General features: G+C 42.1%; 1 non-coding gene across 1 annotated transcript; it reads left to right on the forward strand.

The window, feature by feature from the left end:
* The first annotated feature begins 1,035 nt into the window (after window positions 1-1,035).
* On the forward strand, window positions 1,036-1,150 carry LOC136739589 (U5 spliceosomal RNA). Its single transcript, XR_010812913.1, has one exon. It is a non-coding gene; the product is annotated as a U5 spliceosomal RNA (small nuclear RNA).
* The last annotated feature ends 10,883 nt before the right edge of the window (window positions 1,151-12,033 follow it).

The following is a 12,033-nucleotide window of genomic DNA, read 5'->3' on the forward strand; positions in this document are numbered from 1 at the left end:
TTTGCCAATGAACATCTGAATGATTCAGAGGAGAACTGGGTGAAAGTGGTCTCAGATGAGACCAAAATCAAGCTCTTTGCCATCAACTCAACTCGCCGTGTTTGGAGGAGGAGGAATGACCCCAAGAACACCATTCCCACCATCAAACATGGAGGTGGAAACATTATGCTTTGGGGCTGTTTTTCTGCTAAGGGGACAGGACAACTGCACCGCATCAAAGGGACGATGGACGGGGCCATGTACCGTCAAATCATGGGTGAGAACCTCCTTCCCTAAGCCAGGGCATTGAAAATGGGTCAAATACTTATTTCCCTCATTAACATGCAAATCAATTTATAACTTTTTTGAAATGCATTTTTCTGGATTTTCTTGTTGTTATTCTGTCTCTCACTGCTAAAATACACCTACCATTAAAATTATAGACTGATCATTTCTTTGTCAGTGGGCAAACGTACAAAATCAGCAGGGGATCAATTACTTTTTTCCCCCACTGTACATACATATATATGGAAAAGAAACATTACAAGTATAAATCACAATAAGATGTAATAAAGTACAGATAAACAAAGTGTAATAAAATGTGATCTGTTTGAAAATGCAGGGACGTCACTGGAAAAGATGATGTCTGGATGGCAGCATATGTTGCTCCAAAATGTGTACATCTCTTCTGCAAAAATGGTGCCCTCACAGATGTGCGAATTACATGACAGACAGACAGACAGACACTCACACACACTGTCACACCCACACACACACTTTCACAGAGAGACATATACACACACACACACACACACACACACACACACACTTTCACACAGAGACAGGCACACACACGTACAGACACACACACTAACTTTCACACAGAGACAGACACACACACACACACACACACACACACACATACATACATACATATGGAAAAGAAACAATACTTTTATAAATCACAATAAGATGTAATAAAGTACAGAAAAACTAAATGTAAGAAAATGTGATCTTTAATACACAGAAATATGTATGGCTGGTCGGATGCGTCTTGGACTCGGGTTCCTCTTCATTACGTATAACGCTTTTGCCTTTTGCTAAAGCTTTCCGTGGAGGGGATCGTGGGTGAGTTTGTACCATTCTTGGGGGGCTCTGCCTTGTTGGGGCGGAGCTGTGATCCAGGTGAACAGCAGATCGGGCATAGGTGGGCATGTGGGCAGAGGAGTAGGAAGGCCGGTCAAGCAAATAAGCTTGCTAAGGTACGCAGCAGCAGCAAGCAGCCCCCCCATCCAGCCAGCCAGCCAGTCTGGCTGGCAGTGACTGAGTGGTTGACAGACGGCAAGCAACGGAATGTACGTGCTCTGTGATGTCATAGCAGTCAGCTGAGAGAGGCTCGTGATGTCATCGCTGAGCTGGCTGGCTGGCTGGCTCTGTGTGTGTGTGTGTCTGTGTCTGTCTGTTTTTCTGTTTGTCAGTCTGTCTGTCTGTCTCTCTCTCTCTCTCTCTCTCTCTCTCTCTCTCTCCCTCTCAATTCAATTCATTTGTATTGTCAAAGCAATTGGACATACATACATACATACATACATATATGTAGCGTAAGGTACACTTATACATTTCAATTAAAGAAGTGAATTCATAGTATCACCTTATCACGAATCCTGGAGTCTTGTATAACTCAATTTCTGTAATAATTGGACGCAGACACCAATTCCAAAGATATAAATTGTCAAATTTATTTAAAAACAAAGACTAAATGTAGCACTACACTAATTATACAAAAGGGAAAAACTAATTAAAATTCAACTCTAGATCAACAAATCAAAGACAAATCACTTCCGTGACCAAATCAAAGACCATGGGATCCCATAGGATAACACACAAATCGTTAAACAAAAAAGGTTATAAACACATTGACTACAATACCGGTTAGTAATTCTAGGAATCACTAAGAAACAGTTGAAAGTGCTAAATTGCAGTTTCAGAAGATGAAAAAAAACTGTAACAGATGGGATATGTAGTACTTTATGCTCGAGTGGTCTATGCGATTACACCCTGTTGGTGTTATTAAGAACGCCAAGTACCAGAATGCAGAGCGGGACTGTTTTTTGTGCCGTGACTTGTCGGGGGAAAAAGGCGCAGAAAAAACGGACGAGAAGGTGAAGGTAGTATGGCGGTGATGCATGCGTTGGTGAAGTGGGAAAGCGGGGTCGACAAAGACTCTTACAGCGTGATTCCCACTGCTTGCTTTCGCAATTTTGATTTATTCAGCATTGCTGATGATGACGAAGAGACGACTCGAAACTTCAGAGCAGAGTGGAGAGACACGAACAAACCTCCAAAAGGTGGATGGCCTGTCCATGAAGCGCAGATCATTATGACTGGTAACAATGTTTATTTAAAAAAAAAACATTAAAGTCTTTACATGCTATTTGATATATACAATCACAGTATATTTGAAATGAATGTTTAAGTTATTAATGTGTTGTACTTCTAACATACTCTTATAACATGGTAGGTGGTGGTGAGGGCGCTAAAAACTCGTCATACTTGACTGGCATTTGTAAGAACGATTTATTGTGTGTTGTGCTTTACAATAAAATCCCCCAAATCACAAAATAAATTAAACCAGATATAATTTAACTTCAGTTTTGATTCAGTGTTGGCTGTTCATCTTAATTTGTATGGTCAAAGCACAGTATTTTTATGACAAATAAATATAATCCCCAAATATCTGTGGACATAATGCAGGGTTTTATTTATTTTATTTTTATTTTAGGAAAAGAAGGCGAACTAAGAAGAAAACTTAATGACCTAACAAAAATGCCCTGTCCTAAAATGAAGAGAGTACCTAAACCAAACAAAAAACTTCAAATTTCAGATGATAGTGACCTTGATGAACCACAGTTGAGATATCATTTCCGGTGAGATAATTACTGCAAATATTAAATAAATGTATTGCAGGATTGTTTTTTTTTAATCATATTCATATATATATATATTTTCATTTTAAACTCTTTTCCTCTCTGAATACAGCACAAAATAAGAAAGAAAACCGATGGAGCTTCAAGAATTAGATCCCGTCATATTCTACAGACATTTAAAGAGTCCAGTGAAGTTGAGCTACAGCAAAACGTTAAGCAGCTCGAAAAGGAAAACACAAGACTTAAAAATGAAAACCAATGTCTTCGAAACCGTATGGTTGATGGTAAGTTTTTTTATTTATAGCAAATAATTCCTTACCTTGATAAATGTTATTCTTCAGTAATTTAGATTCCAGAGTAATGTATTATAGTTGATCATACTGAAGTAATCTAGAACTACAATACAGACTCTTAATGTGCACTGTCTAATAGTTTAATAATACTGATTATTAAATAAAGTTTTTCAACATAACTTCATAATCCTACATTAATGACTATATGCATTACATTAGACCTGGTAATTCTTGTATTTTATCTTTTTTATTTTTTTCGTAGCTAATGTTAATGACCCACAAAAAGGTCAGTTTGCCAATAACATAGAGCAAGTCTCTCAAGTATAATTGCAGGCATTGATGGTTTTGTTTTCACTTTGTATTAAATATATTACTAGAAATGATTATCATTTAATTCTAAGGTTTTTTTCTCCAGAGATTCCAGACCTTTTAGACAATCTGAAAAAAATTGTAACAAAAGCCACATTTATCAGCAATGAAGACAAAAGTGTGTCACCATCAAGTGGTTCTGACAGCCCCACAGCAAATTGTTCTGAATCTGACAAAGAATCACCAAAACAGGTATAACACTCTTGGTCTACAATATTACAAAGACAAGGTAAAAATATATATATTGAAAACAAATATTGGTTGTAAACAATCTAATGATGCTACATTATCAGTTATATTCATAGTTATAGTTGATAATAAGAATGTAATTGAATTATGGGTGTCACAGATTCACTGACTTTATTATGTCTGTAAATTAATAAACTTAGAATTGAGACATACTGTGGTCTTTAATAACACATTTCTGTAACAAAATCACAGCCTTACTGATAATGTATTCCACTTAACATAATATAAGAATAGTTTGGGGATAAACTTGTTTTTTATTTACCATTGTCTTTTAGGTGGAAATATTCCCAGGCACTGGAGTTTACATTGACAAACTGTCCTGGATCCTTGCAGAGAGGTGCAGCACGAATACGTCATATGCAAGAACCCTGACGGTTGCTGTCTTTGACTTTCCAACATTATTAAAGAGCAATCTTCGTGGTGGTGGCAGCAAGAGAGATCCAACTTCGGAGAAAAAGACACCTCTGGATCGCTTAAAGGTGGAAGCCATATATGGTATGTAAATGCTGTTGTACAAAATTTCTAACTCTCCTTTTTAACTGTATAGAACACAAAGGGTTAGCATTTGAAATGTTCCTTTGGCCTTTGTTTTAGTTTCAGAGACTAGAGTTAATTTATTAATAAATAATAATACCTTACATGTAGCAGCTGGAAAGATCCCGAAGTGCTCTACAGACTCACTTCACCCACCACCCTCTGGGGTGCAGCCATTTTGTACCAGCAGATTACTACACAGCAGTAAAGGTGGAGTCATAACAAATTTGTTAGACCTGATTGAGGGAAGCCTGACTTAGAATTCAGCCACGTCACTCTTTCAACAACACCTTGTAAATCACCTTGGATTAATGCTTCAGACATATTAATACATAATAATAATGAATAGTGCCATGGGATCCTTGACAATATAAACGTTCATGTCTCATTTAAATTTGACTTTTGAGCAAATACTTCACATTTCAGTCCAGTTGTGCCACATCAATGTAATGCTTAAGCAAGGTATTAATGGAGAAAAGACTGCCTTTGCATAGCTGCTTCGCCAAGTACAGATTTTACTATGAACTAGTGTAAGACAAGTTTAAGAGCATACACCAAAACGTTTAAATACACCCACACACAAAAATGTTGATTTACTGTGGCAATATGTAACTAATGAACCCTTCTCAAAGATATGTGGTATGTTTATTAAAAGATTTTTATATATCTATGTGCAAGTCATTAAATCTATGTGATACATGTTTTTTAGGGGCTACCTCGAAAAAATTGCCCAGTACCCCAAAGAGTGTAATTGGTGGTGCAATTAACAGCAAGATAAATGAACTACGACACAGAATGAAACCAGAGTGAAGATTTGAAGAACCAGATCTGTATTTTTTGTTTTGTTTTCAACAGGGTTGGGGTCAATTCCAATTCAATTTTTAATTCCCTTTTCAATTCAATTCCAATAAAGAATATTCTGTGAATGCAAAAAGTAATTGCAATTTTGAATTGATTTGTAGGAGGAATTGGAATTGAAAAACAGGAATTGACCCCAACCATGGTTTTCAGTGAGTGTTGTACAAATTGATAGGTCAGGGTTTCTGTAAAAACTTAATAGAGGCCAGCAGGCGTGCACGATCTGGGAAAAACTGCTCCACTACAACAGACCTCTTTCCCTTCGTTTTCTCTAAAAACCTCCTGATATCCTTCACTGCAGCTCTGACTCACCGAGGACGAGGAGGCGAGAGAGGAATCCGTGAAGCCGCCCTCACTGTCACTCCGAGCCGCGATGCTCCAGCGTGTAGCCGGACCTTTCCCCACCAAGCCGCTCGCTACCCCAGCTTCACTACTGTGCCACCACTTCTTTTACTGCCACTATTTACCAACACCGTCCGTGCTCCCTCCCAGCACCTTCTTAGTGCGTTTTTTCCACCCGGCGCCTCGGCTTGTACCGCCGAGCCTGGCCCTGCCTCCTCCTCGGCTACACCCTGTGTGTCTGTCCGCCCGTCTGCTGGCTGCTGAGGTTGTTCCTCGTCACTAACCAGCGCCCCGTGCACCGCCTCAACACCATCTCCCCCCGGCGTCTCGGTCGTCACTATCCCCCGCTGCCTCGACCCCGTCCCCCAGCTGTGCGTCATCGCCTCCGGGCAGCTCTTCCCCCGTCACGGCATCAGTGGTACCATCGGTCCGACCGGCGACTGTCTCCTCCGCCGGGGCTCGATCTCTGTCTGCCCGCTGCATCTGTGGCTGCGGGCCGGTGTCTCTATTCCTCCCCGCGTCGCCCCGCTCCTCCTCCCGCTCCTCCTCCCGCTCCCTGTCCTGCTCGGGACAGTTCCTCACGACATGCCCCTCGCTCCCACACCTGAAACACTTCATGGACTCCGAAGTAGCGAACACGACGTAGTCGGTATTGTCGATCTTAAATTTAAAAATGACATTAAGATCCTCATTGATGTTATTGAGGATCATATACAGCTGCCTTCGGAAGGACACGACGTGTTTCAGTTGCGGGGCTTTGCAGCCCAGCGGGACCCTCTTAATGCCGGACATCAGCTGCCCGAGCCGGTGCGGATGAACGGAGGGACGTTAGACAGCGTTACCTTCCGGGCAGGAGCAGCGAGCGGCAACACCGGGGTGAAAGTGTCGTCTAACACTGTGCCATTAGCCACTAGCTGATTGAGCAGATCAGTGGTTTTTAAGAAGATAACAATGGCAGCAGACTTGATATTTTCACACCCTGCTACCTCCCCAACCGCTAACACACACTGCTCTAGGGGGCAGAACTGCACCGGAGCGATCTTGACTCCATGGCGTCGGGTCAGTTTTTCAAAAGACGCATTCAGGGGGTCCGACCCCCCGACCCGGGAAGAACTACCGGTACTCCCCCCTCCCCTCCCCTGTTCCCCCACAATAAGAAAAGCACTGAAAACAGAAGACAAAATAAACAAACTGAAAAAAGTAAAGCAACAAAAAAACGCAGCCAAAGGACAGAGCTCTCAGCAGCACTCCCGCTCACTGCAGACCCCTCCCACACACACCCAGCTGAGAGAGAGAGAGAGAGAGAGAGAGAGAGAGAGAGAGAGAGAGAGAGAGTTAGTGTCTGTCTGTCTCTCTCTCTCTGTAGATGCATCATAGGGAACATATGTAACAATCTCTCTTTTTGTTTACCAAAAATGAGAATGAACGTATTTCAAGTGGGTGTTGCCTTGGTTGGAAACGTTTTAAGATTATTTATGAAGTGTAAAGTGGATTTGTCTCAGTTCTCCGTAGTTTTCAATGTATGTGCCATTCAGTAGCGTTCATGTTACAGATGTGCCCTATGCAGTGGTAGGGTCAATAAAATGTCAGTAAAACTTTATTTTAGCAATTATGGAGGGGAAGAACTGCAGATAGCGGGTCCCCACTAATTATCTAACTTACCACCAACATTTAAAATTAGGTCTTGCGAAGCTGCCAAATAATGCTGTATAATCATATGTGTCTTCATACACCGGCTGCTATAGTCTGATAGCTTTGATTATATATATATATATATTTTTTTTTTTTTTTTTTTTTTTTTCTCGTGAACCACAAATGCTATTTGCTTGATTTTTACAGAGTATGTTATAAATACCATTCTTATGAAGCCTGACAAATTGTATGCTGTAATTATGAATATTTTCAAATCATTTGTTTGTTTTTCCTAACATGTTACAAATGTTCCCTATGTGAAAGATGCATTATATCTTAATAACGTCTAAACAATTAAAGATATACAGATTATTATTTTTGGTAAAGTTATAATACATTGCTATTAACTATGTGTGTCAGTAAAAGTTTAAATTTCCTAAAGGATTTTTATTGATCTTGCAAAATAAGTGTTTAGGGAACATTTGTAACATAGAGGTGGGTTAGCCACCGAGTAAGGGCAGCGGCTCCGGCTCCAGCACCGGCACCATGTCGCTGGAAAAGCGCTAAGTGAGCTCACAGTGAGCTCAGTGTAATGTCTGCTCTGGTGAGCTCACAGTGTGACCTAGTCGTGAGTTCACGTCTTCACTGGGTAGTCCTTGACAACTTAATTGACTCAAATCTTGGGCTTAATTGGTCAAAATGACCATTGGTTGAAGGTACTCAGGGACTGATGTGTAGAGAGACTTATTAAACCTGCAGGATTGTGGTTTTCCCAGATCAGAATTAACCAGATCACCACAAAGGAACATGGTAGGTGCTATTGCAACACAGATTACACAAATACATTGAAATCCAAGTTTGCAGTGGTCCTTGGGCCATTGTGTGGTGATCCAGATCACTTCAGCAGGAATTTTGCAGTGGTCTGGACTACAACTCTCTCTCTCTCTCTCTCTCTCTCTCTCTCTCAATTCAGTGCATTTGAATTGTCAAAGCAATTGGACATGCATACATACATACATACATATACACTCACCTAAAGGATTATTAGGAACACCTGTTCAATTTCTCATTAATGCAATTATCTAACCAACCAATCACATGGCAGTTGCTTCAATGCATTTAGGGGTGTGGTCCTGGTCAAGACAATCTCCTGAACTCCAAACTGAATGTCTGAATGGGAATGAAAGGTGATTTAAGCAATTTTGAGCGTGGCATGGTTGTTGGTGCCAGACGGGCCGCTCTGAGTATTTCACAATCTGCTCAGTTACTGGGATTTTCACGCACAACCATTTCTAGGGTTTACAAAGAATGGTGTGAAAATGGAAAAACATCCAGTATGCGGCAGTCCTGTGGGCGAAAATGCCTTGTTGATGCTAGAGCTCAGAGGAGAATGGGCCGACTCGATTCAAGCTGATAGAAGAGCAACTTTGACTGAAATAACCACTCGCTACAACCGAGGTATGCAGCAAAGCATTTGTGATGCCACAACACGTACAACCTTGAGGCGGATGGGCTACAACAGCAGAAGACCCCACTGGGTACCACTCATCTCCACTACAAATAGGAAAAAGAGGCTACAATTTGCACAAGCTCACCAAAATTGGACAGTTGAAGACTGGAAAAATGTTGCCTGGTCTGATGAGTCTCGATTTCAGAGTCAGAATTTGGCGTAAACAGAATGAGAACATGGATCCATCATGCCTTGTTACCACTGTGCAGGCTGGTGGTGGTGGTGTAATGGTGTGGGGGATGTTTTCTTGGCACACTTTAGGCCCCTTAGTGCCAATTGGGCATCGTTTAAATGCCACGGCCCGTTGTTTCTGACCATGTCCATCCCTTTATGACCACCATGTACCCATCCTCTGATGGCTACTTCCAGCAGGATAATGCACCATGTCACAAAGGTCGAATCATTTCAAATTGGTTTCTTGAACATGACAATGAGTTCACTGTACTAAACTGGCCCCCACAGTCACCAGATCTCAACCCAATAGAGCATCTTTGGGATGTGGTGTGTAACGTTATGTTGGGTGTATTTGGATAAGAGTATTTGGGCTCTGAGCTGAAGCACGGATCTAAAGAAGACCTCTCCCCCCCAAAGTTATCAGATTTCCTTAGCTCATCAGCTTGGAACTGGTTTGCATCAAAGTGACAGTTTTGGGGAGGATGGCACCGAGAAGAGGCCAAATAGTTTGTTATTCTTCTATGAGATGTCTGGAGAAAGGGGCCTGTGGGTGATAAAAACTCTTTGAAGTGGATGAGAGCCGAAATCCCGACATAGAGCTACGAACCCAGGCCAACCGGCATTTCCAAAAGATGGCATGGATTGACATCAGTCATAAATCCAAAGTCACAAAAGATTAAGTCTGTTTTAGTTACTTGTGATAAATTGTTGATATCCTAAGCGTTGGCATTAGAGTCATTAGGTGATTAATCGAGTACTGTTCTGTTGGGTTGTTACTGAATAGCCAAAACAATGATTACCCAAATGTCCCCATGTGAAGCATTGATTGTTAAGGTACCAGGAACAGAGATTCCTGAATTCCTTGGACGCCTAGGCAGTTTGGACTTTGAAGTAGAGTCGCGTCGAACTCAGTTGGTAAACGACACTACGACGCAACTCGAAAAAGAGTCGATAGAGGTGATGAAAGTTATGGCTAGCTTAGCACTTGCGAGCTCAAGGGTAGTGAACTGGATCATAAGCAAGTTTGAAAAACTGAAAAAGCTAGGAGAAAAGTATGCTAAAGCGAAAGAAGAAAGAGCCAAACGGCATGGAATGGTTTTAGAATTTGAAGGAAAGCTAGATACTTGTGGAAAACAAGTCATTGTGTTGAATGCTGAAAAAGATGACTTAATTGAACAGAGAGAGCAATTAGGAAATGATTTAAGACAATGTCAAGTTGAATTGGAAACAACTCTGATCCAAGTAAAAGGTCTGCAAAATGACAGATGTAAAGCGGTTGAAAATGAAAGGATAGTTTTGAAGGACCGGGATGTTTTGGAAATGCGTCTTTGCAAAACAGTCAGGGAGAAAGATTTGGGCACTGTAAAAATGGAGATACTCGAAGGCGAGGTCATACATTTAAAAAGGGACAGTGAAGAAATGAGGAGAGTAAATCAGGTGCTTAGGGGAGAACTCAAATCAACTGAAGTTGAAAATGAGCGTCTCAAGCAACAAATAGGGGCCCTGAAAGCTGCCTATTGGTGAGCTGCAAAGCTGACACCTGACAGCATAAAGGAACAGCCGGAACCGGCCAATGCATGGAGTCGCACACCGTCTCCACATTTAGGCCCCGGGTTGCCTCGTCCTGATCGTACCCCTCCCTGTAGTCTTTCTCCACCCAGGGTAAGAAGCTCGTCGCACAGACGAACTTCCTCTCCCGAGAGTCCAGACCGAAAGGTTAACATGCGCCAGTTGAGAGAACTGGCTAAAGATTGTGAAACCTTTAACCCAGCAGACAAGGAAGGAAATGTGGAAGCGTATATTAAGGACATTAAGTATGCTTTGAGTTTCTATCCTGAGGCTACGGAGAAGGAAAAGGTTCTCCTAATCCGCAAAACTACCTCTCGCCAAGTCCATTCTTGGATGGAGAGGCAAGGGTCCATGGTCTGCGATAGGTTTCAACGCTTGTGCAGAGCATTAGTTAGGGACTATTCCAGGTTCATTGATCCAGTGGCAGCAGTGACTGCCGCACACCAGATCAAACAGGTAAGCATGAGTCCCCCCGTGATTACTATGAAAAGCTTAGGAAAACCTATTTTGCGGGTCAAGATCGACCCGGGGCCGAGGAAGAGGTGAGCTTTAAAGGGTTGTTTGTTGCTAATTTGTTCCCAACGATTAAGGAAATGATCATATTACATGCAGACGCAACGTATATGAACATAGCTGAAATTCGAAAAAATGGCACAGAAAGCTTGGGAAAGCAAGTACAATAGCACTTCTGATCGTAAAGATTCAAGCACCCAAGTACTGGCAAGGCGCTCTGAGAGCCCTATTTCTCCACTGGAGTTAGAGGGGACAGAGATTCAAAGAAGGAAAGAACCTCCCAAGGATGGAATCCAAGACACCCAGGCTTACAATAAAAAAAAGAAATCTGCTCCTAGCCTAGGTGGGTTAACTCAGTCTCTGAGCAATGTTGCAGTTTCTGAGCTACTGCTACGCTTAGCTCTGCTCCCTTTGCCCCCTCTTCCCAAACTGGAAGTTAGTAGCCAGGGTAAAGGGCCGGACTCGCCACCTAAGGAATGACTAGCTCTGGAACCACCCCCTGTCCCCGCCTCTGTGTTTTTGATTGGATGTGAGGAACAGCAGGGGGGTTTCTCTGACACATCAGCCCACTGGGACCTCCCAGTGGGGGAAGTTGCCTGCAGGCAAGCTGAACCTTTGGTGATGTTACTGGGTGATCTGACACAGAGAGGCAGAGCCAAGCAAGTTTACATAGAAGTGACCATTGAGAATGTGTGGGAGTGAGGAGCCTTGTTGGACACTGGGGCTGAAATTTGTTTAATGTCTGCCACCACAATGGGCAACCTGAAACAAATTATGGAAACCTCAGACCAACGACTGAAAGTGGAAGCTTGTAGTGTGAACATTACAAGTTACACAGAGACTAAGGCACAGCTCACTCAAATGGCATTGTTAGAGTTCACCTTTGGGAAGATTAAGTTGGTTCATCCAGTTTATATTTCCAAATTTGAAACAGAGAAGTTGATCATTGGTCAGGATCTATTGAACAGGTTGTGGGCTCAAGTTGAATCACCAAAGCCGGTGGAATTGAATGACAGATATGATACAGCCACCAAGGTACAACTTCCCAATGAGACCATTTTTTGTGCATGTCCCTAAAGGGGGCACC

Source organism: Amia ocellicauda, unplaced genomic scaffold (assembly GCF_036373705.1).
Source record: "Amia ocellicauda isolate fAmiCal2 unplaced genomic scaffold, fAmiCal2.hap1 HAP1_SCAFFOLD_61, whole genome shotgun sequence".
Lineage (NCBI taxonomy): Eukaryota > Metazoa > Chordata > Actinopteri > Amiiformes > Amiidae > Amia > Amia ocellicauda.